Source organism: Micromesistius poutassou, assembly GCF_964030765.1.
Source record: "Micromesistius poutassou genome assembly, chromosome: 12".
NCBI classification, from domain to species: domain Eukaryota; kingdom Metazoa; phylum Chordata; class Actinopteri; order Gadiformes; family Gadidae; genus Micromesistius; species Micromesistius poutassou.
Genome location: NC_140282.1, coordinates 14,261,580 through 14,287,928, shown reverse-complemented (window position 1 = coordinate 14,287,928; position 26,349 = coordinate 14,261,580).

The following is a 26,349-nucleotide window of genomic DNA, read 5'->3' as shown; positions in this document are numbered from 1 at the left end:
CATATAGACCCTTGATTACAAAAAGGCCCGCAATACCACAGAGACCTTTGTTGAAGTAGAGAGCTCAACACATGGAACATCACAATCTGTTGAAGGTCAGTAGAAGAAAGGCCTGGGTAGATGAGCATTGCTACATACAGGGATGGGTCATGGAGGAAACGTTATTTCAAATCAACTCATATGAATCGTAGACTGTATAAAATGTTCCCATTGCAACTGATGGATAGAAACATATAGGACACATACTCATCTATCAATATGGGTGTGTTTGTAGGTGTGTGGGTGCATGTGTAGGTGGGTGTGGCTGTATGTGTGTCATTTGGATGGGTGCACGCTTGTAGGTGTGTGTGTAGGTGCATGTGTGTAGATATAGGTATGTGAGTGTAGGTGGGTGCATAGGTGCAGATGTGCGTGTGTATGCGTGTGTGTGCGGAGAACACTTTTGGATTGGGTATTTTTTTAAATATGGAATATTTATAGTATAGTATATTTATAGTAAGTATATATGTAAGGCAGGGAAGGCAGCAGATTTTTTTATTGTGTATCCCTGATTAAATTACAGTTACTGAGCGAGTTAAATATTCTCAGCAGATAATGTGTTCCGGGTCAACAGCATTGTGTCAGGCTAGCATCACAGTTCAAATGCTCAGGAAATGTGGAGCGTAAATACGATAAGGAGATGAGGGGATACTCTAGAATCATCTCCAAGTGGTGCACGCGGTTCACACTGAAATCTAATGACAAAGTAGATAACACCGAGAAGAGAGGATGGAAGAGGCTGAGAATCTTTTATTTTACCTGATAATATTTTCCGAAGAGTGCACCACCAGAGTGTCTACATGGAGGACACCAAATGGAAACACAGAAAAGCAAATATGTCATGAACATACAGTATATAATATTAACAATAAAAAGCTTATTTGAGAATATTATAAACGTATGTTTGCATTGTATTAATATTTAGTTTTGTCTGCTATTTGAGTTAAGTTAATAGCATTATTAATATTTTGATTCTTAAATAATAAACATCTTATGAAATTAAATTATTCTTAAATTCTTAAATGCTTTGCTTAAACAGAAGGCAGGCTGTAGCGCTGTGTTAGTCCTCAGCCAAACCAAGAGCCCTGCCAATCCTAGGAGTGTGCGCGTGTCCTCTGAGCCGGGAGAGTGTGCACATGTCCTTCTGTCCTGCTGTGAACCTATTGAGTATGCATAGCCCAGCGGGGGATACCACTGAGGACCTAATAGAGACCATCCACAGTTTCCTGGGATTTTGCCCGCTGTCTGTCTCAAAGAACCTTCACACCTCTGCTATAAAGAGGGAGATTAAATCAGGGTTTGATTGTTGGGCAGGAGAGTATTAAATCTGGGTTTGACTGTTCGGCAGGAGAGAGTTTAAATCAGGGTTTGATGGCTGGGTAGGGGAGAGATTAAATCAGGGTTGGATGGTTGGGCAGGAGAAAGATTAAATTAAGGTTTGAGCTTTGGGCATGAATGAGATTAAATCAGGGTTTGATTGCTGGGCAGGAGAAATATTCAATCAGGGTTGGATTATTGGGAAGGAGAGAGAAAGGGAAATGTCAGAGTAAATGCAGAGTGCAGTTGTGTTTTGAAACATCTGTGTGTCATGGCCATGATTCCAAGAATAGAAAATTGCTACTGAGCATGCACAGTAGCTCATAGCATTGCACGTATATACTACTTAAGTATTTCTGAGTACTCCTTGCTGAGTGTTTCAAAGTTTGGCTTTCAGAGTTTGCCTTCAAGCTGTAAAAGTTGAAACGTGAAAACTGAACATGTTTGAAGGGCCTCCATTCAGAAGAAGATAGAGAGAAGGAAAGTTGACTAAAGACTCAATAATATGATGTGACTTTCATGTGCGACCTAAACTGCAGGCTTCTTAATTAGTGTGACGGCCGGCCATGTGCGTTCCACACAGTGAGGCTGGGTCTCCTTTATGAATCTCTCTGCTCTCCATTTCATTAAAGGTTTCATTGGAGATGACCTCTGGTAAATCTAAATGATATTCCAACACCATATCTCCCTGTCCTGACACCAAGACAGGAGACCTTGAAGCTGAAAGAGAATAAATTTACCTCTAGCTTAATGACACGGCTTCAGATCGAGCTATAAAACCATAATCATCATTAATGTATTCTTCAAAGGCAAATTATTTCAAACCTGCTCGTCTGATATTCATAACGATCGCAAATGTGTCCACCCTGGAAATTATATGAGATGTGTATCTTCTTTCTCAACATCTGACTGCTTCATTAATCTTAGTCTGGATGTCTGCCACTCAGTCAAACAGTACAGAGGAGAATCTCCTATAGCCAAGAGGACACTGGTGGAAAAAGCACAAATGAGTCTCCTGTTTCCAATAAATGCCAGATCTATATGCTGTGTGTCGCACTATAAATAGCGTCCCAACATTTTGCTTCTCAAACTTCCACACATCAACCCAGCTGACAGCAGCTAATCTCCCATCTTAGTTTCTTGGGGCGGAGGCACAGGGCAGATCCACAGATCCAAGCCATCAACCTTTAAAAGTTAACAAGTTGTCCGGGGAAATGCCATTTGTTACCCGCTCAATAGGAAATGTCAGCGCCTGATGAAACGTTGGACCGCATGTCCGGTAAAACCGTGCACAACGTTGAGGGCTTCATAGTGGTCTGACGTGTGGGGAAATGTGATGCTTGAGGAGTCGTAGAGAGATCCATACAATTGTTTTGAGGGTCATTCTGAACTTTTACTGTCCTTCTGAACTCAACCTTTTCTGAACTGTGTAAGTTCCCCCAAGAGGATTTCACTGGATGACTCAAATGTTGGTTATGTTTTACTATTGCATTTCATTTTTGGATCAACAAATATCGATCATTAAAACTTTATTTATAAGGCACATTCTGTGAAAAAAATGCAATCCAAAGTCCTTAACAAGGGGACATATTAAAGATAAAGGTAATGAAATGCAAACAATATCCTCGGAATGACAGATACAAAATAAACGAACGTCATAGGTTATGAGTCCCATTCCTAAGAAAAAAACCCTTGTACTTTGTAATTGTGTAAATATAAACCTTTATCATCCAGATAGTTCTTTGACTTAAACCTGACTCAAAAAATATTAAATATTAAATGCTAATGTGTTTATGTAGGTTGGGGTTTGTTTGGTGCTAATGTGTGTACTGTAGGTTGATGTCTGCTTTGGTGGGTGCTTATGTGTTTTTGTAAGCTGGGGTTTGATTGGTGCTAATGTGTTTGTTAGGTTGGGGTTTGGTTGGTGTACATGTGTTTGTGTAGGTTGGTGTCAGGTTTGGTTGGCGCTAATGTGTTTGTGAAGGTTGTGGTTTGGTTGGTTCTATTTTGTTTATGTCGGTTGGGGTTTAGTTGGTGCTGTGTTTCTGTAGGTTTTGGTTAGCGCTAATGTGTCTTCTGTAGGTTGGTGTCTGGTTTGGTTGGTGCTAATGTGTTGATGAGGTTAGGTTGGTGTTATGTGTGTTCTGTAGGTTGGTTTCTGGTTTGGTTGGTGCTAATGTGTTGATGAGGTTAGGTTGGTGTTATGTGTGTTCTGTAGGTTGGTTTCTGGTTTGGTTGGTGCTAAATGAATGTGTTGATAGGGTTTGGTTGGTGTTAATTTGTGTTCTGTAGGTCGGTGTCTGCTTTGGTGGTTGGATGAGGGTTAGTAACTGCAATGTACGTTTCAAGAAAGTCGGCTGACGTGGCCAAGCTCTAAGCCTTTTGAATATTCATGAGATTTATATTTGGCAAAACAAAATATATGAAAGGAAATAAGCCATACACTCTGATCCTTCATGTAATATACATTTTCAGAATTTCCACATTGCTATATTTTAATAAATGAAGTGCCCACAGACAGATTTTAAAAAGATGTTAAGGCTTGCCTATAAATAAAGGAGGTATATACATGTACCGATATAAATATTACATATTTTAACATGATCTTCTTCAACTTGAAAACAGATTCCATATCGGAATTAATAAGATGACCAACATTTTAAGAAGTGGCATCTCTAAGGTCTTATTGCCACTTTATTGCATCACCAAAGATACTGTATACAAAAAATATACTCAGGATTAGCATAGATAATTTACCTTTGTGGCACTGATATGTCACTCACACACACACACACACACACACGTTCTTTTTCTCTCGCTCTTACTCTAACTTTGTAAATCTGTAATTCTCTCTAGCTTTCTCAGTATCACTTTTTTAAATAAAATGTGCTTTATTGGCATGATTTATTAAATGGTATTACCAAAGCATCATCAACATGAGAAAAAAATCGGCCTCTATATAACTCACACATTCCCTCATACAAGAGACCTGCACACGTACATTAATTTCATCTCATTATGCAACTCACACTTCTCCGTACTTTCTCAAAGCTAAGTGCTTCATCTTTTTGTGTTTATATTTCCTACATAGAAAAGAAGAAAATTTGTGAGATAATTTTTCACACATATTTTTTTTTGTTGAGTGATAAATGTCTTAAAATAAGCATCTTAAGAGCTTAATTTTTTACTTTTCTCTCGGGTATTCTGTTGTTAGCTGAGCAATGTTTAAGGGTGGCGCCGCTACTCTGCTGAAGTCGCTATTCAACCCAATCACAGATAAGCTGAACCACTGCCAACCTCTGAACACCGCAATTATTTTCAAATGAGCGACAATGACAGCGTCCCCCAGCCCATGGGGATACATAAACCCCAACATGACTAATACTAATGTCACTTCCTTCCACTGTACGCATGTTCATTTACATAAGTTTATAAGGAGCTTATGAAGGGGACACTGAAGTTATTATTCATAATGAGGTCTGTTGTGGTTCCTCTCTCAGATAGTGGGCTGGTGATATCATTCTTTCTGAAGCTAAAACATCTTCCTACAGGGTAGAGACCAAACTTCTGTTGTCTTTTTCATTTAGATTTACATTTTAGATTTACATTTAGATCACAGTTGAATTAAAAGATAAGTTTGACAAGGATTTGTTTTCCAATCTGTTGCAGCGATGAAGAAAATGATAGACAAAATACCTCAAACTACTGTAAGCCTACATACATATTCAAAAAAGAAGAAGGAAATAACATATATACAATATAGTTATGAAATAAGTTATGCAAATAAGTTATGAATTGAAAAATAACAGTAGGTTGTGGGCCTGAAATCCAGGGCCTGCTGTTATAATATAACTAATGTGGAAAACATGCCAGTGGACGATGAATGACATTACTTCACTTAATTGTTACCTATTGTTACCTATGGTAAATATGTATGCAACATCTCATAAATGTATCCAACTGAATGTCATCAACCCTTCTGTTAACTATGGCAAGAGCATTTTATTTGTAACTTATGTTCTCTGTATAATTACAATTATACCTAATTGGTTTGTTCAATTTGTTAGTTGAATGCAGTAAGATTTGTTGTAAACTAAATGCAATTAAAATGATTATTGTTTAGGTATGTCAACGTCTGAAAGCTAACCTAAATCACACAAGTCTGGAACTCGATTTAAAATATTTGATAAATGCCTCCACATTAGAATGTATGGTCAGACTCGTGCTGTTAGACACTGGATTGACGGTAGCTTATTTTCAGTACGTAACCTTTCAGTATTGGTTTTAATATTAGCATTAGTATTAGTATTGAAAGTGTTTGAGTGATTTGTCCATTTATGGATGGTATAAACTCTCAAGAGGAGAAGTCTGGAAGGTGTACAAGCCACATTCTACCCAGCCACATTCATCACCACAGCTTAGGCCTAACTTAATTGCATGAGCAAATTTGGTTGCTGAGATAAATGTTTAAATGCCAAATTTCAGGTCTTCTTTAATTATTCACGAGAGCATTACATCTAGTGTTTAACCACAAAGTACCCTTTTATTGAATCGATCATAAAAAAAACTATATTTGAATCGCAAGGAGGCGGCAGCGCGGTGGGAAATAGATTGCGTTTAATTGACAAATTACATCGGCTCAATTAGTCTCTTACTCAATTCATCTTTGTAATGTGAAGCTTTCTAGATATAAATGTTCTCCCCGATGCTATTTCCAGAGCCCTTTTCTCCGCTCCTATGTGAACATTTATATCATGTCTTGTGAGGAGAGAGAAGGCAATGGCCAAAAAGAGAAGAGAAAGTTAAATTGAAGTGACTAAGGATTAAAAAGTTTGTTTCTATAGTTTGTATATGAGGGTCAGCTAAAACAATGATGCCTTAAGCCAGCATGGGTGGTAGTGTTTTGGCTTTTAAAGTAGAGCGACGTGGACTCATGAGGCTGGGGGTGGCAGTTAGCTGCGGTGCTAGCACCGTCAAGGTTTATGTTGTGGGTTTAACTCTTAAGAACACGGTCGAGGTTTATATTGATGTTGTGGGTTTCACTGTTAGAAACACTCGGGAAAGGAATGTGCCTTGAAACCCTGCCAAACAACAGTCCAAACAAACAAACCACCAGATTCCAGACACCACACCAGACCAGTTTGGTCAGTTATGTTATTAAATAAAGTAAAGTTATCTTCGTCCCTTCTACTTTGTTTTGTTAAAATTTGTATTGGTATCAGACTCCCAAAAGATAAGGTTCTTGGTTTGATCCCCATGTCCATCCTAGAGCAAGATGACCCCTAACCCCCACTTGCTCCTTAATGACATGTATCTGAATTCACTGGAAGTTGCTAAGTGAAAAATGAATCTGGTAGGTCAGTATTCACCCACCATGAGCTACTGCTATAGCAGTAGATAGTAAAACTGTAACTTTGTTGTCATGCTAAGCCGGTAGCACTAAAACAGTAAGGGAACTGAATCGTTGAAAAGCGTGTGTAGTGTTTTGACACTTTGGACAGAGGTCATTGGTTGTCAGTTGCATGACAGTCTCCCATGTCTTCGCCCTTTCCTGTCAAACGACTGCATCTAAATCTTACAAGACATCCCTGAGCTGGTGAGCAGAAATCTGCCTTTCAGTTTTGCTGTCCTAGTTCACTAGAGTACTGAGGCCAGGGAAGCTGTGCTACTCTACTGAGGCCAGGGAAAGAGCTTTATGACCTCTAGAGAGTCAATGGAAAGAGCTGTATGATTTTTACCTTACAGTACTGAGGTCAGGGAAAGAGCTGTGGTGCCTCTACATTACAGTACAGAGGTCAGGGAAAGAGCATTGGTACCTCTTCATTGCAGTACTGAGTTCCCCTACATTACAGTACTGAGGTCAGGGAAAGTGCTGTGGTACCTCTACATTATAGTAGTGAGTTCAGGGAAAGAGCATTGTTACCTCTACATTACAGTAGCCTTCTGAGCTAAAGATGTTGTACATCTTCATTACAGTACCAAAGAAAGATACCTTTTAGTTGAGAATTATCTTTTCTGAACTCTTACAGGGGAAAACTTTTTTTTATTTTTCCACTTGATTAACGATGAGATAAATGGGCCATTAGACAAAGTAGAGCTCAGAGATATAAAATTAAATGAAACGGCCTACATTTAGAAAAAAAAAAGTTTAATAATAAAGAGACTCTCGTGAATTCATAAGACTAAATAAATAAAGGTTAAGAGTATTAAATGCCAAAGTGTTTTGCGCCTAACGATGGATACTTATTGAAGTGCTAATTTAATATGGTTTAACCTTCTCTATTTTCTACTCTTTGTATCTGTGTTTCAAACCAGTGACAGAAGAGCAGAGCTGACTGAACACGCGGAGCGGAGATTCTCCCACAGTTAAATCACCCGCAGCATCGGAGCGGCGAGTGTCGACCTCCTGTGAACTTGAAAGTCCTGAGAGTGTCTCCCGTCATTACCCATTAACCCCCCCCACCCTCCCCTTCCCTCTCAAGCCAGACATCAGCTGCTTTCCCTGAATCAGCACTGGCCCACTCCTTCTTCCCCTCTCCCCCACCCAGCACTCCTCCTCCCACAACTCCCCTGCCACCATTTCCACGCTGAGCAATACACTGAATGAAGATTAAAATTTCCTTTTTCAATTCATACAATGTGTATTTTTTTTTTTATAAATTAATTTATTTGATTTATTTTCATCTATTCATTTTAAGATGAACAAAAATATATTATTATTATTTGTATGAATATCATTATTATTATTATTATTATTATTTATTTGTATATCATCAGTTAAAGCTAAACAGTTTTTTTTACTTTGACAACGCATCTCCAACAAATAACAAATTATAAATTATCTTATTTTAGTCTGTGAACCACTTGCATTCATTAACATGAAAAATAACTCACTCAGTCACTCTGTGAAGCACACACACACACACACACGCATACAGACACACACACACACACACACACACACACACACACACACACACACCCACACACATTAACCTCTGCAATCTTCCTGACCCAGAATTAGCAGTGTGATTTATTCGGTGTAATGACTGATGGTGTTGACGTGTTTTGAAGTGTTGATATCAGTGAGTCAGATGATGTCGTGCTCCAACTCCTATTACTTTCTGCCCCTGCGTTATGGATGAATTTACTAAGACTGACATATATAGACATTTATAAAAGACATAAAAACATCCTGCTTGAACTGGTACGGAAAACATATCTCTACTCATACTCTCTTTCTCTCTCTCTCTCTCTCTCTCTCTCTCTCTCTCTCTCTCTCTCTCTCTCTCTCTCTCTCTCTCTCTCTCTCTCTCTCTCTCTCTCGCTCTGTCGCTCCCCGTCTCTGCGACACAAAATAAAAAAAATGTTGAACATTTAACCTCATTTGCATATGGCGGTACCTTGGCGCCGGACAGATTGCGTTGACATTCTTAGATGTTTTTGGTGGCAGCAACCCTGCTCAAGCTGCTCCGTCACCGCCACCATATGGCTTTGTGACAGAGTTTTCCCACTAATTAGTCGTGTACACATACGGCAAGCCGGAGAGGACATAATGTCAGCCGTGCTTTGAGCTTCCAATTGTTGCATCAGCAGTCGCTGGTCCTCCAAAGCAGAGGAAATCTGATACGCAAAGCACAAAAGGTCAGGATTCTTCCACACAATTTTACCAAACGAAATAGACTATAATACTGTGGATTTGAGGCCTCATAAATGAAATAAACGGTCTATAATACCATTAATTTAATGCTTAGTAAACTATAATACTGCGAATTTGATGCTTAATAATCTAAATCAACTATAATACTGTGGGATTTAATGACTTTATGCTGAATCCTAGCCTGGGAACCAGACGAATCGGGGGAGATCATGCTTCATTTGATCTGGCATATGCATCTGGCCTCCCTCCCACAGATATCCAGCAGACCTGGCTTGGGTAAGGCCAATCACAATCGTTTATCTCATACGAGGTGGGTTATATACGATGACTGTGCAGATATAGTAGCGCCATTGATACATTTTAATATAAAACCACAATGCTTGCCACTAATGTGTAGCATGTTTCCTTGCTCTGATTTGTTATAGTTCAATTCAATGCTTCAGAGGCATTTTGGTCTGGTTCATACTACCCCTTGGAAATCTGAAACTAATTGAGAGGTTTCAGACTATGCATTTGCAAATTTGTCCAGCGATTTTCAGGCAAGATAAAACTTGCACTTAGGCAAAAATGCAGCCAACACCGTTAGCAAATATTGTCTTAAAACCTCTATAATAATGATTCAACTACCACTACTAAATTAATGAGAAGCTGAGTAAACTGAACATAAGGATGTTTGACACACTCTTTAGTAAGCAGAAAGGTACATAAAAGTATCCACATTCATATAGACAAACACTTCCAAGAAACTCAAAAAGCCTTTCACTTCATGCTGGCTCCTTTTAAGACGCAGAGTACAGCACAAGCAAGAAATAAATAATACTGTAATATAAACAGCCAATTATTGTGTGCCAGGCTTTATGAATATAAACATAAACTGTCGTGTGATTGTTAAATAGAACAATGTGCATACAGAGGGCAAAGCGCTCATTCCTACTCAGAGTTTAGTAAAAGCAGAATGGCTTTCAGAAGGAAGCAGCGGATTCCTCGTGAGAGATACTAATTCTGGTCTTGTGTGTTTGGCGTGTTTGTTGTCGATAGAAAACGAGGAGACACCGGTGGTTTGGGAAAACAGCTGTGTGCTTTGCTAATATACCAGTCACAGGCCTCTGTGTTATGGATTTTTGTTTTATTTCATTGAAGCCCTTCTTTTATTATTACAAGGCGGACCCAACAGTTGGCGACGTATTAACAACATTTCATAATGTAGAAAATCTTTCTGCTGAGGGTTTTCTTCTCTTAGTAAAGTTGAAAAGAATCTCCCTGAGAGGGAAGATGTTCTCTTCAGTGGATTAATATCCACCATGACTTTATTTGTAATATTGTTATTATGAACGTGTCCTTGGTAAGAAAGTTGAGCAGATGCATTACGGGGGGAAATAGAATTGTAAGGAAGTCTGGAAGAGTCTATCCTTAAGTTGAGTCCAAAAATCTGCAAACACGTACCGCTTCCAGACAAATCCATCTTCTTCCCCTAATAGTCATCTGCCGAAAACCCCCAGAATGCTTCCCATTATGCGTGTCACAGATCGCCTCGTTTGTCTCATCTCTCTCCCTCCCTTTCCACCAATCGGGGACAATTGTCAGAACCTCGACATTCTCTGAAAGAAATTGCTGAAATGAAGCCCTGTTCGCTGTCATGAGCAGTGCTTTACACCAACCACCGTGGGATGTAATTTACATAATGAGCAGATCCAGGAAGACTCTGGGGCTAACCAGACACGTGTCCCGGTCAGTGGAGGTTGCAGAGTACTCATCGTCATGTCGCGTGTCATCGTCTGAAAGCTAAATGAATGTAGCAATGCTAGACTGTTAGCATGCGAACAACACTATGCTCTGGTCAGCCTTTATTATTCTCTTTCCAAAAAAAAAAAACCCCTCATGACTGTGTTCTACAATACATGTCCCTGCCTCCTCTTCAAACTCTGCTCTCTCGCTCCTCCTCCTCCTTGAACCTCGGAAGGAGACGACCGGAACAGAATGCACAAGCAGCCGTCAGGCGGCTTGTTAGGGTAGAACCATCAACAACCTTCTGCAAAAGTTTCAATCAATACACCAAACCTTAGTTTTGGAACTAAAGGAGATGTTGATATTAATAAGAGGTGAGGAGAGGTGAGAGGAGGGTGTTGTGGTTGAATCGCTTGCCGGAATTGGGGCCTCCGGGGCCCACCGCCAGGGCCCTTCAGTGGCGGAAGATAACGACAAGCCAGGAACCACTAATGGAGGAAGGGATTAGGAAGACAAATTAAGGGTCAAACAAAAAATGACAATAAAACACAACATGTATTGAAATACAGATTTTCCTCCACCCAAAAAAACAATGAAGCTGAATGTGACGGTATTGAATTAAAACTTTTTTTAATTCAATGATATCTTTGAGACTGTAACTGGGATTAGGGGCTACACATTTCCTTCACTGTAAACAGAGCAGAAACAAATCTGTATTTTTCTTAACTTACCTGCCGATAATTTCCTTTGCAAACTTGATTCAGAATGTTCTGCGGAGCCCTTCAATTTATTAGTTGTTTGAAAATTTTCTGGTTGAAATCACTCAATAAGACATCAATAAAGCTCTGATAAACACACATGAACACAATTCATCTATTTACTTTCTACTCTTCCAAACCGTACATAATCAGATTGGGCTAAATGTGATCAAGTTATTAACATTTAGTTGAACAGCTTCAATGGAAATTTATTCACACATGGCAGCCTTTCAAAACACGTTAGTAGAAGTTGTACATTTCCTTATGCTTATCGTAACATCTGCTTGCTTTAATTGTTATGTTCACCTTTCAGAGACTCATGAAGACAACACCAATACAACCATTGCATTGATTCTCATCCACTCTACCCTGCACAGATATTTGATTGCTTTTGGAAATGTGGTTCATTTATTTACCAAGGAAACCCTGTGATTTTCTTTTCTGTTTTAACGTAAAACTGTAAAAATAAACAAAATCTTGAACCCAGTAAATGCAAGTTGGCTGTTCAGGAAGGCAAAGCTTTGCTCCCAGAAGTATGCAACCTCTCTGTGCTGTGTTGTGGGCAGTGGCAGAGTGTGTTGTGTCCCCTAACTCCATGGCAAGGTTGTGTCCATGTGTTCAGGTGTGCGAGGGCCTGACCAGATGATGTCCGGCGTCCGTGCACACGTCCGTGCACACTAAGGAGTCTGGCACTCGGGTCAGCGCACGCAGGGGTGGCCAGATGGTGGCCATCCACCTGGGAGCCGACCGCTCAGACACCCGGTCACAGCCTACCTGCCCACCATGCATATTCAAGCATTATTTAGCCACTGATTACATGCATCATTTATCCCCATTATGTCTTGATAAAAGTTTGATGCTGAACACAATGCAGGCATTGCTGAGAATCCCAACTCTGCCCTCTCCTGTCTCGTCATGCCCAAGGTGGCTCCACAGGGGAAAACACTTAGCGGAAAAACTTAGACTAAGCATGTGCAGCTAAACATGTCGCTCCCAATGAGGGGAAGATCATTTGATGCATAAGGAGTAAAAGTATTTACAATAAGGGTACTCAAGTTATCCGTTAATTAAGATTTGTTAATGCAGTCAAAAGCGTTAACATAAAATTCAAAGTTAATTGAAAGTGAACAAATGGTCTAGTAATCATCTTCCAATGGTGTTCATGTTTACAAATGGTGTTGAGGCTTATTAAGGTATTCATTCATACATTATTTCATTGACCCTATTAAATAATGTATCAGTTAATGAAAACCTTAGTTAACATGAAACAATTAGTAAGTGATTACTAGACATTAGTTAACTATGTATATTAATGAATTGTAAGTTCATTCTTATGACTGCATTTATTACTATTAATGTTAATGGTTAATAAAATGTACTCTAATTCTAAAGGGTTACCAAATAATTGAGTAAGTAAGTAATTAGAAGTCAATAAAGCCTTAAACAATATGTTATCCCATATGTTAATATATGTGAACTTTTTCCTTTATTTTAGGGATTCAGTAATTGTTTTTATGGGGAAAACAGCAGAACCACTCTGTCTTTGTAAAAAAAAAATAAAGGAACCTGATTGTGTTCTAATCAACATCTACAGCAAACACATCATGTATTACACAAGAAGTGGGCAGATTATTCATTCAAAATATAAAATGTGTCTCTCTCCTATACACAACATTTTTCAAATAATACACATAAACAGAAAAAATATAAAGCGATAACTATATTGAATAACATATGTTATTATAATAATTTGTATTAATATAATTAATTAATATTATTATGTTGGATATAGGCTCTGCAATCAACCGACTTTTAATATTCCCACTCAGACTAAAGTTACCGACACAAATTTATAATCCCAGAACTGGAGTTAATTAAAAAGTACATTTTGAATGTCACTTTCCCTGCTAATTCCTCTCCCTGCAACCTCCTCCACTTCCTCCCACCTCCCCCTCCTCCTCCTCCCTTTCACACTTCTCCTCCTCCCACTCCTCCCCCATCCTCCTCCTCCTCCTCCTCCGCATAGGTTTAGGATACGATGTGGTAATCCTGACAGATTTCACTGTTAAATATCAGAGAGTGAGCTTTGGGGTGCCAGTGGAATGCAGGAGTGTGCATCATTCTGATTGGTTTATGTAAAGTACAGATTGAATTCTGAATCTATTGGACTGAGACTCAGTTCCAGTTGTCCTGGGACCCGACCTCATTATGAATATTAATTGTTAATAATTATCCTTCTCCTCCGGGCCACTCTTATTTCAGACCTAAGGAGCATGATGGAGGGAGAGGGAGGGGAGCTGGGGGTGAAAAATAAAAGAGAGAGAAAAAGGGGGCAGGAGAGAGAGAGAGAGAGAGAGAGAGAGAGAGAGAGAGAGAGAGAGAGAGAGAGAGAGAGAGAGAGCGAAAGAGTGAGAGAGAGAGAGACAGAGGGAGAGAGAGAGGGACGAAGGGAGTAAGAGAGAGTAACTTTCAATTCAATCTTTTAAACTTGCAGTGGGAATGAATGAATAAATATACACTCAGGAATGTTAGAGTGTAACATCAACTCAGATTAGTGTCTGTCTAGACCTTATGTATCTACTGAAGGGACGTGTCAGAGGTTGGGAATAGAAGTGTCAGGATTCTCCCGACACTTTGTTCACAAGACATTGTCGCCTTAAGTCCTCGAGACCCGATGGTTTTCCAACCATGGCTTTGATCAAATCCAAATGTTTGGCAGCAAAGTCTTATAAGGCGCCTCAAACATTTATTTTAATGAAGCGACTCAGTGTGTGATGTTATTTTGTGTTTGTGCGATGTTACTTTCTAGTCACAGAGGAGAAGAGAGGAGGCAGTTGACAGGCTTTAAAAGGCTAGGTTGAAGGACCCGGTCGAGTGTATCTCTTAGGTTACGCTTTGTAGTACCTTCACACATTTCATTTATTTCACCTTTGTATCAGCCATAGAGGCTGAACATTACTGCTCTTTTTAAGCTTTAACTTTTTGGCGTTTACTGGGAGGAAATAACATTGAATATTCACAAAATCTACTAGATGGATAGAGATAGAGATAGACATATATGTATATCTATGTTTATATATATATATATCCAGAGACAGACAGTGTTTCTAATCAGTGATTCAAGTTATGTAGATATTTCATGACTTAACATGTGGGATATGTCTTAATATATCTCATTGAATATTGACCACAATATGACCACAATTCATCGTAATTTTTGTTTACCATTCAAGGCTTCTATCTTCTTATCATCTTTATATTTGAAGCTGTTAAGCTTTCTTTCCACTGCCAGAATTGTTAAGATATAACAACATTTGAAACAAAATGTTTTAGTTCTCTCCAAAGCCACAAAATTAGAGAGCTCAACAAAGATAACTGCTTTACATTCACCATAATTAAATCTTTATAAGTTGTCATTTTTTGGATGTTTTACTGTTAATAATATCAACCTCAACTGTCAACTTCAATGTTCACATCAATTCAATACATTTTAATTACCATATACATATTACAAAGTACAAAGATATGGTTGAGTCTTCTTTTTTCTCGTGATATTTTTTTCTTTTTGATTCATTCCTGTGCTGTACTTTCTGCTTCATTCCCCCCACCTGAATGTGTTGTCTTTTTTATCTATCTGTCTGGTCGGTTGGTCTAACGTTGGGCTTTGTGGTGAGGGAACACTGAGACGTGTCCTAGCGTGTTCACCAGCGTGAAGCAGCGAGGGCTTTAATACGAGATCCGGCGGGACGTGATGACGACTGGCTCAATCAGTGTCCAGGAGATTGGCTCTTGTTTCCATTTCCCCTCTGCACACGGGGAATGGATGAAATGAGGAGCTAAAACCGAAAGACATCTCTGTACACTTCTGAGCTCCACCTTTGTAAATATCCCTGAAGTTATCTATACCTCAAAGAACCCGAGACCTGTCACAATATACTCTGTTTTCACATCTCTGCTACAATCCTGTCAGTGAGTTGATTAATTAGAATCCTCAGCAGCTCGATCTAAACCATTCCATAACAGACCTCATCTGACTAAGTGCCATTGTGGAAATACCTTTGTTGGTGATAGAGAGACAAATTAACAACAAAATGTAGTCAATGGACGCTCATCTGCCAAACAGAACGGCTCTCAAAGATACTGATGACAAGTGGGATCTGTGTGCTTTTTGTTTTTCAACATCACACTATTTATCTTCTTGGCATAACTTTCATGTATTCAAATTGTATTTTACACGGCACCTGATAACATTTTCAGTTTCTATTTCTGTGTGATTTGCATGCACGTACACCTCCTTCAACTCACACCAACGCTTTGCTATATGCCCTTTCAAATTGTTGTTTCAACAGATCAAAAGGTACTGACTGTACCCAGTAGGTGCCCCCAACAGTCCTAACCAGTACCTCACCACAGGGGCCCCAGTTCTCCCCACAGGGGACCGACAGCTCTCCTCTGGCCCAGCAGACTGTGATTATAATAGCATGACCTCCACTCAGACGTTTGACTCTTCATTGGTGTGGAAAAAATACAATTTTATCTTGTTCCATTCCCCTCAAGGAGACACTTAGTGAGGAAAACAACTGGTGCCGCGTTGTAACAAAACAAGCGTTTTATTTGTATCATTTTATGCTGAATTACTCATCAAATTGTTCCTTTTAAATTCCAGGTACAAGAACTGCCTGTGTGAGGTAGCGACTAATTCTCCCATAAGAATTGAGACTAAAAGTATGACTAAAATGAAGCTTAAACCACGTATTGCCAATAAGATATTGTGCTCTTAATGTCTGCTCTAAAAGCAGTAAAATTTCCCCTAGATAAGAGTAGAGAGTTATCTGTGTTTTTTGTTACACTTCTTCATGGTCTTTCTTTTGCAGTAAAAATAAAAGTGCCAGAGGTCTAACATTTCCACACTGGCTTTCAGAAGCCTGACGTTATGTTGTGAACCCATGTACACGCCACCATTGCGTGTTTCATTGATTTTTCCATGTGCTGCAACGATGTCACGCCACAAACACGACAAATGGAAGTGAGGACCTTGGGGGGGGGGGGGCTGCGGTGTCTTGAATGCGTCATTGTGCGGCTAAATATTTTCTTGTCTGTGTCTTGAGTTTTTATCATCGCTAAATGACGAACAGCGAGGTTGTTCATTTCACAAAAGTGTGTCAACTGAGCGGGTCGCACCAAAAAAGACAGACCTTTGGAGAATTAAAAAACTTGAGTAATTAGAACGGGTTCTGTCCTCGTAAAAATCCTTCACTATCCATGCATCGTAATTAGAACAAGTTGCGTCCTCGTAAAAGATCTCACCTCAACACTACTTCATCTCTGACCTTGAACTAAAAAAAAGAAACATCTGAGTTTTTCAGCCAGAATCACAACCACTTTTAATTCTCCCTATTTATCCTTCCCCAACCAGTGTAATAGCAGACTAAGAAATGTTTGGATGAGTCTACTGTCGTTTACGTGGAAAGTGTCTGTGTGTGTGTGTTGCCTCAGTGTGTGTGTGTGTGTGTGACCAAATATTTGCTGTTGAAGTAGTGGTAATTTAAACACACCCAGGCATTTAAAATGAAATGAATGACAGGTTTGTTTGTTGTTATCATAGAGACATAGCTAAAACATGAATATGGACCAAGCATTCATCACACGCCCTCATCTGTTGCCTGCGGCAACGCCGTACCACGTTACATCATGACATAATCAAATGGTACGGCTGCCAGGCGAGCCTACGGTCTTAACATAAACACGGCGGTATCAATAGCATAGCAGTTAGCGTCCGGAGAAGAGGAGAGGACAGAGGCCAGGGAAACACACACAGAGGTGATGGAGGAGGGGGTGGCAGGGGCAGGATGGAGACAGCAGACAGATCAGGAAACCGCAGAATAAAGTGTAAGACTTTTATTTAGAACTTTAAGAAAGTAATACAAAAGCAGAGCTGGTCTGCGGAACACCTCTATTTCCAGCTTTTATTGGCTCGCTCTGTGATTCCACCCCTGAGCTCCAAGCCAGGGTTGAAATCAAAGAATGCCCATACATGGCTTCAACATCAACCAACCTCTGTTTTTTTATGTCATGTTATATATATTCTATATTCTATTTCATATTCTATCTATATCTATAAGAAATATTAGTACATACTGGTGGTACAGAACATCAGATGATCTTTTTAAGAAGCAAGAGTCTCTTCAGGAAAGAGAGACACAAGAGAAAGAGAAAGAGCGACAGGGAGTGGGAGAGCAAAAGTGATGGGGAGAAAGAAACCGAGAGAAACATAGAGACAGAGAAAGAGGGAGGCAGAAAGAGAAAGAGAGAGCAATGGAGTGAGAGTGAGAGAGAGAGATTGAATGTGAGAGAATGAGAGGAAGTGAATAAGATGGAGCAAGATAAATAAAACAGAGAGAGATAGAGAGGGGAAAGAGGGAGGGATTAAGTCAAGGGCATATTTTCACCATGTTCCTAACGTCATGGTAAACAGCAGCAGACATCCATACCTGCGGTATTTATGGAAAACAAACACAAGACCCTAATTCTTACCTTCAAACGTGCATAAATATGTAGAAATTCAGGGAACGCACACTGTCCGACCGAATTTCATTATCGCTCTGACTCTCTCCTTCAACTGAACGGAAAGTCAGATGACCTATCAACACTTCTTGATTAAATGGATCTAAAGATCATATTTATTTAAAAATCTATGTCCACTGAAGATTTATATAAATGTATGAATAATATAAAATATAACATAGTATCTAGAAGACCCGAATATATGATTATGTTTATATTGTGCCAAAAGAAAACATTTCCAGTAGCCATCCAAATAATAATAATGAAAAAAAAAAATGTAATACATTATTTTTTCCCTTAATCCTCTATGCTTTTTAAAATATAATTTTCTTTTTACATTTATACTAAATGGATTTTAAGTTTAAATTGTACCATGGGATAAAGGAAAACATTGATATGTGTGTGAGAATTTTTTCCAGTGACCATTAGGATATATATAGGACATAATCCCACTATTAGGAAGGTATAAATTATGATGTTAATTAGTTTTGAGTTCTGAGGTCTTCCTGGGCTTAATTCTCAGGAATCCGGAACTCTTAAGGGTCTGTCTTGGGAACACTCCCCATCCAAGTTCCACCTGTTGTAATTTCTTGGAAACCTGTGACTGTGGGCCCTATACTGGGACTGTCATCCATGGAACAAAACCCTTACCTTAACCCTAAACAGTAAAACCAAAACCTAACCCTTAAACATAACTCCAAAAACATCCTTACCTACCAAAATCCTAAACCAAACCCTTAACCTAACCCTAAAACCAATGCCTAAACCTTAATCATAAAATCAAACCCTTAAGCTATAACCAAACCTTGACCCTTCCAACCTTAGCAGATTCCAGAGGAGCATTATCTTGACTACAATGAACAAATTAATAATCCAACTGCTTGTAAATGCCTGTGAACTGCACCCATTGACTACTGGAGTTGTTTACAAGTGATTTGGGGATGTGTTCTCCCCAGGGTTATGACAGTGAGTTTAGATACAGAGGAATCAAAGTGCTGATGCCTTCAGGGTACACAACAGAGTCAGTTACATAAGAAGTTCAGAGTGAATTATGAGAGGGTGTGAAGTTTCTTAAAATAAAAACACAGTATGAAGTGTTGAAGAAGAACAGAGGTACGACTGGCATGAATGTGGGTCTCTAACCGTGTTTGATGTTTTAGCAATGTAAATATAGCCTATAGCTTCTGTTTCATGTTTCTCATCAAGGATGATGGAAGAGGAATGTGTTATCATTAACACAAATAATAATGAACATATTTCTTAACCTCATTTTTGTCATCTTAAAAATCCAAATATCAATATCTACATATTACATGAGACATTGTGTGTGTGTGTGTGTGTGTGTGTGTGTGTGTGTGTGTGTGTGTGTGTGTGTTAGATATGCATAATAAGATCATCTCTGTGAAGGAGGCTCCTCTCTCTCCCTCCCCCCTTTCTCCCCCCTTCTCCACTTCCATCCCCCCTCTGTTCTCCTCTGCCCTCCTCCTCCAGTTCTTCTCTCCATCCTAGAAATGAGGCTGGCTCCTCAGCCTTTGAAGTGAAGGTGCTTAATCGATTGTGCATGTCTGAAGGAGAGTCAACGTGTTTTGGAGCTCCATTTAAAGCGTCTTTATGACATCACAAAATTCCTTCATAGGTGGGCCCTCCCTCTCCCTTCCGTTCCTCTCCCCTCCTCTCCTTTACCTTCCACTCATCTCTTACTCACCCCTCCTCTCTTTCACTGCTCTCCCCTCCTATGTCCTTCCAGCATAGAGGTGGGTGCTGACCTGTTCTCCCTCTATTTTTTTTAAGGAGGAAACACTTAGATTGATACCGAACACGAACACATGAATCACTGAACCTGAACGCTGCGGGACGAGATAATGGCTGTGTTTTATAATAACATTTCTCTGTGCCATCAACATCGTCATCAGACGTTACAGGTCTAACAGAGCACATTAGGCCCTCTGACATCTTTATAGCCACGCAAGTGATTGATTGGCCAGCCTTGTTATCTCATCGACCAATCAGGTCAATGACTGTTGAAGGTCTGTCTTCACTCACACGCCCTGAGGAAAAACACATTAGGATCACGTCAAGTGTCGGCATGTCCCAAACGGCTTAGTGTGAAAACGGCTTTACGAGGCAATGCAAATATTTACCCTTGCCGACAAAGCATCAGACTAAAAGACAAAAAAAGACCAACAAAACTGAGCTTTATGTGGCTTATTGATTTGAAACAATGAATGTGCTTAATAAACCGGACACACTATGATGTGTAAAAATCATTTGAGGGATCATTTGGCTATAATTTCCCCAAAAATCAGGCTTAATGTGTTAATGACCTAAAACCAAAATTGAAAAAGGTATTCTTTAGTCAGGCATCAGAATATGTAAGGGGAAGGTAAAAATTGTGAAAAATACAATCAGCAGCAAACTAGGGCCAGACGACATATCAGTTGGCCAATAACATTTGCCAATATTTTGGTTCCAGATATCAATCTTTCAATCGATCAATCAATCAATAAATCAATCAAAACACTTTATTTGTCCCAAAAGTGGTCTTTAGTGAAGTTGATAGAGTAGTACAGTAAGCAACAACGTACAACATGATCTGACAACATATCAGGGTTCTCAACAAAGTTTGTTATAGTGGTGCTGAATTCCTACTGTATTCAATAAAACAAATGCTCTGACAAAAGAAGGAAAAAACCCAGGTATCTGTGGATGATGTTGGCATGTACTAAGTCTGTCCAATCATTTCATTTGGGCCAAATGAAATGATTGGATGGCCTACCTGTGTGTCTACCTAGCTACCAGCCTACCTGCACGCACTCTGGCCATGCACTTATTGCGCAAGACCAGAGGCTAGGCAGACCTATTGCACAAAAATAGGGGAGTGGCTTTGGAGGGAAGCCCGAAGGGAACATGGATTTTTTTAAATTGGATACTCTCAAATTCTAGCTTAGTCTGGCAGGTTTCTCCAAAGTTACCTACCCCAGCTTTAAGTTCCAATAAAGCATGGCTTTGAACATATGGGGATACCTCAAATTATCATGAAACAAAAAAGTATTTTTTTTTACATTGTTCAAAGTTTCAGTGAAATCCCAAAGTCGAGCGAAAGCTATTCAATCTTTGTGTCCTTGTCACATAAGAAGACTTCACTACTGCTTCTCAAAAACCTTGGATATGAAGTATCCTATTAACTTAATCCCCAAAAAATGATGAATGGTCTCCCAACCCCTCGTTTTTCATATTCCAAGTAAAAATGATCGTAATTGTAATATCGCATTTGAGCAAAAAGAGCATTCAAAAAGAGTGTGCTATATGTTCTATAGTTTCATTGGAGCGCGGCCACAGGCAGTAGCAGATGCTACCTAGGGGTGCATTTCAATTGAGGTGAGATTCTTTATTAAAAACCTTATTAAAATGTTGTTAGAATTGTCTGCTCAATGCAAAATAAATAGATATAGGCTATATATATATATATATATATATATACACACATATACTGTATACATATATATATATACACGTACATGTGTATATATCGGTAGATAATATTGGCAATTGGAATGTTTTGCATGCTGAATTTGGTATTGTATCGGTGGCAAGAAGACAGATTGATACGGCCTTACAGTAGCAGGTGAAAAAACTTGAAAACTTGAATGAGTTCCCCAGCCTGATGCTTATAGCCTACAGTCAATCCACTCTTGAGTAAAATACAACTCAAGATTATCTGCCTTCAATATTTAAAGGCTTCTATTTATACTATTGATTTGTTTTGTTGTTTTGTTGCAGTTGTAGTAGTAGTAGTAGCTGACATATTATAAAAGTATGAAGTATTATGAATAGAGAATAGATAAATATTCTTAGAGTTAATCAAAATCATCCAACGAAATTACAAAGTAAGGAGCCGAATGCCCCCCCGCCCCCCCAACCTACGCTGTTTGTTTTTGTATGAGAGGTTTGGAAAAAAGTGTTACAAACATTGCATCTGTCTCTGCTACCTAGGCCTGACCCAAACTCCCCCATTGTTTCCTAGCCACCTCCTGCTCTCTAGACCTGACCCGACCTCACCCGTTGTTTCCAACCCACCTCCCCCTTTCAGCTCATGATACACGACCCAGTGGCGCAGTGTGCGTCCAATAAGGCAAACTGAACAATGGCAGGGGAGAAAAGAGGAAGTTGATTAGGGCAAGAAGGGATCGCTTAGAGGAGCCGAGGCAGAATAAGCTCTCTGCTTCTTTGCATATAAATGAGAGATTAGGCGGAAACTATATCTTATACTGGCCCCATAGAATACATATTCCTAATTACAATATATTCATAAAGTGAACGTAATTTCCTCAAAGGAGATTACAGATGAGAAGCAAGGTCAGAGAGAAAGAGAGAGACATTTATGTTCTCTGGTATCCCGGGAAGGACGGGGTCAGGAAATGACTCGTACGTGTGTCGGGAGATTGAAGATGAACCGTGACACGCGAGGGGGAGCAGGGCGTGGCGAGGTTCATGTTGTTAACTGTTAAAACTAAACTTCAAGCAGGTAAACTCTCTGAATCCCCTATGGTTATACTTTGATCAAGGAGGACCTAAACAAGATTTTGTGCACTAATATAAACAAACCCTTCTCACTATCATGTCCAAGTTATGGTTGTGTGCATATATATTTTAGATTATTTTTTTTTATAAAAAATTTACTTGTCACCGTATCGCAACCCAGATGTTCCCCTACTGTTAACCACTTATGGGCCGCTGCCCCGTTTAAAAAGCACTTCTGCAGATCTTAACACTGTATATCTGTTTAGGTGTTTTATTGCAATGCTTGCAATCATATCATAGCTTTGTGGTCATATGGGATGCATCTTTAAGGCAGAGAGAAATTTTTTGTTTAAAAAGTGTCAATGCCATTCAAAAAAATTCCACATTCAACATAGAGATGAAACATTTGTGAAGAGCGGCAGCTTTGTCAGATATCTTAGTTTCATTTACATCTGCAATGTGAAGGTGGGTATTTGTTATGGAGAGGACATTTTGTTCAGAACATGATGACTTTAACCTCCATGTTGCAAGAAGGTTCATATTTTTGTAAGGAAGACATGGCATGCTGCTGTGTGTCCTCTGATAGTGGTTTCTGAAGCCTTGAATAAATAGTTTTGCTGAACCATGAAACTGCCGCATCTCATAAACTCCTAGGTATCACAACACAAAATACCTGCTTTGCATTCTGTCTCTGCTATGATTGGTCAAACAATTACATTACATTACATGATGTAACATTAGATTATATCACATTACATCCGTACAACAAACTGAAAATGATGACTAAAAGGCATTTCTTAATTAACTTATTTGATTTAATCTAAAGCAATAGATGAAGGATAATAGTGATGATTCTTATTAATGTCCGTGTTGACCTACAGTGTCTCTAGCTTTTAATTAGCAGATTCCCACGCCACCTCTGTTCCTCTCGTTCTCACCCTGCAATCTCTCGATTACATCAGTAACGGACAATAAAACTGGCTGATGTTCTTTAATGAATACGTTGAAATGGTTTCCCTGTTTCAATAAACCATCTGCCGATGCTCACTCCTCTCTCATATATATATATATATATATATATATATATATATATAATTAAAGTAGAGAATATGAAATTCGATCATATAATAAACCTTTCATTAGTCACACAGTATTCACTCATATTTCAGTTAAAACAACATCACCAATTCAGCATTAGCCAATCAAAAACGTTGGCTGTGGTGAGAGCGCAATGTAATGAATCTCTTCAAAATCGTAGCAACTGAAGACATAACTGGAATTCTGTGTTGGTTGATTAGCATATGAATGGCTGAAAGCTCTTACCAGGGCTAATGCCCACCCTGGGTGTAGCGTAGAGGGTTTTGTTAATGGCTCCTGCTTATCTCAGGCCCGTATTTCAGGCTCTCAAAGGAACTCCTGTTAGGATCATCTGAAAACTGACACAATTACGGCTAATTCCATTTTAACTCGGTCAAAAGGTGCACTGACATGAGGCACTCAGAACGATGCTCTGCAGCCAAAAAACTGATTTTTGATTTCAATTACGAGAACTTAAGTGTGAATAGGAATCTGTGATTAAGGCCTGATGGTTTTCCTTTGTGTCAGGGAATCTAAAGTCGTTTTCATTTCTTTTAATCTTTTTACACCTTCAACCAAAGTATGATGTATAAACCATACAGGAATATAAACAAGTAATTACATGGATACACATATCCCTTGTTAGAATTACCCTGCATCCCAAGTCAAATATGCAAACAAACGGCAGAACAAACTTTGCTTACAAGAGGTCGCAATCCCAAAGCAAACAGTCAACAGCCAAAGTGTGTGTACACTTCAAAATTAACAGAAATATTACCTTGCCGCCGTACCGTCTCTTCCCTAAAAACCTAGTAGCTTAGTATTTTAAAACACACCCCTACGATAACAAAGCAAATCTTTTATTTCCTGTACAACGCCCGATGGTCTTAGAGGGTCACTGGAACAGATCTACGAGCAGGGTACAGTATTTCACCAGTTACAAGTCACCAACCTGCTCCAATAACCTCCTTGCAACCTGCTCCAATAGTGTGTTTAAACAGCCTGCACTAGACACACTAGCTATGCACTCTGCAGATACGTTTTTTTGGTAGAGGCTTTAAATTTGATTGTGTGTGCTTTTAATGGTTTTAAATAATTTTGCATTGTATATAAGTGTTTGGTTAATGACTAAATGGAAATATAATACTACAAACTGCTACACACTGACTTCACACAGACTACACACTGACAGCACACAGATTACCTACAGACAACACACAGACGACACATCGACTACACAACGACTACACACTGACTACACACCGACTTCACACCGACTACACAAGTGAATCACTCATCTCTGTTTTATCTGTCTGCTCTCCCCACGGACAGTGTTCACAGCTCAGGTCTTCCTTTCCACAGGGAACTCACTGTGTGTTTGCTCTCCACTAGGCTGCGAGTGTGGGAGGGGTGGGGGGGGGGGTCCAGCGTGCATCCGTGTTTCCGGAATGTTCAGGTTCTTCTGGGCTCAGAAATGGACTTGTCCGCAGCAAGCGGAGAACGGCCATTGATCCCCCTGGGCCTGAGCTCTACGTCAACAAGCCGGAACGTTCTGTCAATGGCTGCATCAAGTGTCTCTTCAATCTCCTCTCTGGTGGCCCCGTCTCCCGGTGTGGTAATTGAAAGGATGTGGGCAGAGTGCTTATTAGAAGGACTCGCGGCCATCGAGATGCACTCAGCCCATCGACTGTGTACAGGTGAAACTCCTGCTGCTGCATCAACACGGTCCTGTCAGACAGATGGATCCTATTACTTTATACCACAGCATTGTGGAATCCTTGATTGTGATTGTTCACTAATGTTCGTGGCGTGCATTATCTTTCAATAGCGGGACCCCTCTGCGACCAGATTTTCCCATGCCAACGCAAAAACAATATGCTCAAAGCACTGCAGAAGAATATTTTTATTTCTTCTGATTAAGTCGATAAAAAAACGATAACGTTAGGGATGAAAGTAACTAATATCTGATAATTGTTTGTAGGTGTGGTATAAGTGGAATATAATGTACTTTCTTGGTTTACTCCCTATATAAATCCTTGTATTCCTTATGAAATGTTTTCCGATAGGAAGGTTTTGAACTACAATTTATGATTTTATTCCAACATAATGTGGCATTTAATGAACACCTAGCACTCCAAAAGTAAATGTAAGGAAGTCTTGTAAGGATGTAATGTAAGGAGGTCAAATGTATTGGGATAAATACTTTGGTTGACTGTGAATAGTGTGCATTGAGGTCTTTTGGACAATAGTCATGTCTGCTTCTTTTACATTTGTTCATGGTCACGGAAGAGTAGGAGCCACGGTTGGCATAGAAACGACCCAAAGACTTTGCATTAACTTTATATACTTTAAAGAACCACATTCGAATAACCCCCTTCAGTAACATAGTGAGATATAACATGGCACTGAGATATTGATTATATATGATCATTAAATTACATCAATATTATAAATACATTATTCATTGGCCTTAATATTTCACCGCAATTAGATGTCTTGGGCTCGGGGTTTCCTCAACTTCTGAAGTAAGTTTATTCTGTGCAGGAGAACCGGACCCTCAGGGTTCCATGAAAACATACATTCATTTGATGAGATTAAATTAAATCACTGCAGTCGGAAAACAAGACTTGGATCAATGGCAGCTCTTATTATCTTTAAATATGGCCTTTGAAATATGTAAATACCACT